Source organism: Corylus avellana, chromosome 11, assembly GCF_965113065.1.
Source record: "Corylus avellana chromosome 11, dhCorAvel1.hap1.2, whole genome shotgun sequence".
In the NCBI taxonomy this organism is placed as follows: domain Eukaryota; kingdom Viridiplantae; phylum Streptophyta; class Magnoliopsida; order Fagales; family Betulaceae; genus Corylus; species Corylus avellana.
In genome coordinates, this window is record NC_142500.1 from 17,145,868 (window position 1) to 17,150,745 (window position 4,878).

The window sequence follows — 4,878 nt, forward strand, 5'->3', positions numbered from 1 at the left end:
TATATTATTTGTTATTATGTAATCATATGATTTAATGATCAATTCATCATGTGATATAATCATATCAATTATAGTGATAATATTACTAAAATTAGAATGACAATACATTAATACTTCAATTGTGTTTATAAATAACACATTGTTTAATCCAATGTCAATTACTTAATTTGATATTATACGAATCACATTATCATTGTACATTAATAATATGATTAACTTGAATAAAGTGTTTAAATTTTTATTGAATCATATGATTAAGTATTGATATTATACATTTATATTATTCATATGCATATATGTATAATTATAATTTATAACATATATAGACTTATAAGTTTGTAACATACATTGGAACTAAGTCTCTAGGTACTTAATTGTTGTATTAGTATGAATTAGTATACTTATGACTTATGTCATATTATATATGTATAATTTGCTATTATATAATCATATAAATTAGAATGATAATACATTAATACTTCAATTGTGATTATAGATAACACATTATTGAATCTAATGTCAATTACTTAATTTGATATTATACAAATCACATTATCATTGTACATTAATAATATGATTAACTTGAATAAAGTATTTGCATTGTCATTGAATTATATGATTAAGTATTGATCTTATACATTTATATTATTCATATGCATATGTGTATAATCATAATTTATAACATATATAGGCTTATAAGTTTATAACATATATAAGAACTAAGTCTCTAGATACTTAATTGTTGTATTAGTATGAATTGGTATACTTATGAGTTATGTCATATTATATATGTATAATTTATTATTATATAATCAAATGATTTAATGATCAATTGATTATGTGATATAATCATATAAATTATAGTGATAATATATTAATACTCAAATTGTGATTTAATTATCTAAACAAAAAGTGTGATTTAATGATCAAGTGATTATGTTATATGTATAAATATTATTATAATTATAATTATAAAAATATATTATATAAAAAGGCACTTAGCAGTTACGGTTAGTAAACCAAATAACCTCTAACCGCAAACCGCTAGGCAGTTATAGCGGTTAATACGGTTAAGCGGTTATAGCGGTTAGCTGAGCCACCCCCAAGGCCAGTCTGGGGTGGCCGAACCACCCCCAAGGGCCTTGGGGGTGGTTTCGGCCACCTCCTTTTTGGCCCTTAGGGTGGTTCGGCCACCCCTAGATTGGCCATAGGGGTGGCTCAGCCACCCCTAAAGTCAAACTGGAGGTGGCCGACGACCCCCAGGAGGTAGTTCGGCCACCCCCAAAGAATTTTTCAAACTGAAGGTGTGACGACCCGCTTAATAAAACATGACTAAAAATTTTTCTTTTAAAAAAAAGCATTACCCACAATAAAGCGGATTGTCACAGTGGCATGGCAATACCGCAGTATGCCACGAACCTATGCATTAACCTGATTGACAGTTTAATATGCCACACAGAGCTATATGCATCATCAATGATTCATCAGAGTTCATATCTTTGCAGCGGAATATAAATAACATTACAGTTACATAACACATTAGAGCTGACTAATACATCTATGTGAATAAAGTCTTACATACAAAATAATGGCTATACAAAAGTGTCACATGCGACACGAGCCATATACCAAATGCCAACATATAAGCATATCCTTGAATGCTCTAACAAAGAGGACCAACAACTAGTCCAACAAAGTTAACCTCCCACGCATCTAGACCTCCGACGTCGCCCAAATACAAGGCTACAAGATCCTCATCTACTGTCTATGTACCCGCATCCACAACATCACCTACACCACGGGAATCACCACCACCCGTGATACAGGCGGAATTATGAGCCCGCCGTCTCCATGAAATAGAGACGCTCAACAGTATAGAACTCACTGGGCTTTCCAAAAGAGTTGTCATTTAAAAACATACTCGCAAATTATATGGCTTAACAATAAATCATTTTGAAAGTTATCATGCAACATCTAGCCATAACGGTATACATATGTCATCTTGTATCATCTAGCAATAACGATATACATATGTCATCATGCATCATCTAGCCATAAAAGTATACATATGCGTCCGTCCCATACCAGTCACATGTGCATACTAATACGTCTAGCATAAAGATCACACAAAACCAATCATCATCATCATACAATCATATGTTATGCGTGCTCATGCTCATGCTCATCATCTTGTGTCAGTTCCAATGTGAGGCCAGCTCTCGGTAGTGAGACAATACTCAATCACCACTAGATTTATTAATGAGGCCCGCTCAACGGTAGTGGGACCACACTCAATCACCACCGAAGATGTCACCCCGTTTTTTATTATGCATTGGGCCAACTTCACGGTAGTGAGACCACACTCAATCACCACCGAAGTTGTCACCCCGATTTCCATTATGCATTGGGCCAACTTCACGGTAGTGAGACCACACTCAATCACCACCGGAGTTGTCATCCCAATTTCCATTATGCATTGGGCCAACTTCACGGTAGTGAGACCACACTCAATCACCACCGGAGTTGTCACCCCGATTTCCATTATGCATGGGGCCAGCTCTACTGTAGTGAGACCACACTCAATCACCACCGAAGTTGAACTCCGTTTCCGTTACATTGCTCATGCCATCATGCCATGATCATGCTTATGTCGACGAATCATTGAACTCATGTGCTATCATAACTCATATCATAAAATCATAGAATCATGTCATAAATCATGTAAACCAACCAACGCTCCTAACAACATAATCATCTCATTATTTTGCAAACCCATAAAGCTTATAGAAACATTTCATCAAACATTCAACCAACATATCTCATAGAACATCATCAATAGTCATAGTATCTTAAAACAACATTCATCAATCGCTCAACCAAAACATCTTTTATACTTTAAAAATAATATCTTTTTGCCCAGTAAGTAAAATACTTACCTTGTAGCCTGCAAATGACTCACGACTCAAGTAATTCTTTCGAAGAGCTCCATCGATCCGATTACCCATACCACACATTGGAAGACTAGATCCAGTCCTAAGCCTCCAATATCACATTACATGCCTGCAATTAACCGTATCATTAGACTTGGTTAACCTATCAAACTCTACACCTTATTACACATATAGCTAACAACAAGCTCTCACGTAACATTGCTTACTCTCCTAGACCTTAACTAAGCACCAAAGACCCTCCAAATGAGCCAACACAACTAAGGCCTTATTCTAATTAATTGCTTTGCACTAAGACACCCAAGGTTACCATATTCTTACACCATGTATTAACTTGATTACTACATACACACTTAATGAATTCCATCTTTACATAAGCAATTTATTACTTCATTAATTCATGATATGAAAGTATATTTGGTACTTATATAATTTAAACGCATATTAAGTTAATCCAATTTCAATAATGCGCTTATGTCACTTTTATTGTACATATATATATTTAATTACAATACTAAGTGAATCCAAAGTCTAGTTATGCATTTTTACAACATAACCAATTTATACATATAATACTCTAATGCCTTAAGGTTATATTTGGGCAACCAATAATATACAATCATCTCATCTTAAATCATTTTATGCAATGCTTTATTCTTTAATCAAGCAAATGCATTACTTAACAATTCTAATTAGATTAAGTCTTTAACCATTCTCATTGTCGTTTACCCCAATTTATAATACTCATAAATACTTACGATAATTACCATGATTCTAATATGACATTAGAACCTAAACCCATATTCATCAATTTCTATTATACCCATGAAAGCCTATGGTTAATTAACACTTTAAATGTAATTAACCCATTCAAACAATATTCCTAGTGTTCACATACCAAAAGCCTCAATTTAATTCATACTATAACAATTAGGGTTTATGTCCATATTTTACCAATAAGTAAAATTGGAGTTTCAACCCATTAACTCCATAACCCGGAACTTGTATAATGCATAACAATTTAATACGCATAAAAGCCCGACATTAATTTTAGGCATTTAGCTTCATACTAAAATTCCTTCCAATTTTCGGACCTAATTAGAATTTACCCAAATTATTATGATTTTAAGCTTGTAATGCAATGGGTATGATAAAACCTTAAAGAGAAACTAAAGATTCAACCATATAACAAAATCCCCCAAAATCCCTTTCAAGAGCCCTAATTTTTGGACCCAAATCAAAGCCCAACAAATCTACACAATTTCTAGCTTCTAATCCCATGGGTAACAAGAAAATCATAAGAGAAGGCTTGAATGTTTACCTAACTAACCCCATGGCCGGAATCCATCACCTTCTTCTTCTTCTTCTTCTTCTTCTTTCTTCCTCTTTCATCTTCTTTGGACAGCAGCTCTCTCTCTCATTCGGTCTCATTCTCTCTCTAGCCCGGTCTGCATCTCTTCCTTTCTCAATCTGCAGCTCTCTCTCTCTCTAGCTCGTTCTCTCTCTCTCGGCCAAGTGTGTGTGCGTGAGAAGAAGGGAAAGAGAGAAGAGAAAGAAAAGAAAGAAGAGAGGAAAGAAAGAAAGAATGGGCTGCTGCACGTGAGTTTGGGAGAGGGAAGAAGATATGTTATCTTCTTCCATCCAACCATGGCTTGACACGTGGCAAGTTAGATTTCCTTTTTTTTTAAAGCCCCATCTTTTATAAATTGCTATATTATCCCACCTCATATTAATTCTATCTTTTTGTTCTCTTTAATTCCCCACACTTCTTTTATTTACTCAAGCTACAACTTACCATTAATCTATTTTATTTATTAAACATTTATCACACTAACATCATTATTAGTTAAACTCTTTATCACTTAAAACTTACATTATATAATAAATCATCCTTAAATACTATTGTTATTATATTATTGTCCCACAAATA

General features: G+C 33.7%; 1 long non-coding RNA gene across 2 annotated transcripts; it reads right to left on the reverse strand.

The window, feature by feature from the left end:
• Window positions 1-1,510: 1,510 nt before the first annotated feature.
• On the reverse strand, window positions 1,511-4,529 carry LOC148583172 (uncharacterized). 2 transcript variants are annotated; one of them, XR_015909513.1, is made up of 3 exons: window positions 4,270-4,529; window positions 2,937-3,060; window positions 1,511-1,791 (listed from the first exon to the last, which is right to left on the reverse strand). It is a non-coding gene; the product is annotated as an uncharacterized LOC148583172 (long non-coding RNA). The 2 variants fall into 2 exon arrangements; XR_015909512.1 differs by having other exon boundaries at window positions 1,511-1,884.
• Window positions 4,530-4,878: the final 349 nt, after the last annotated feature.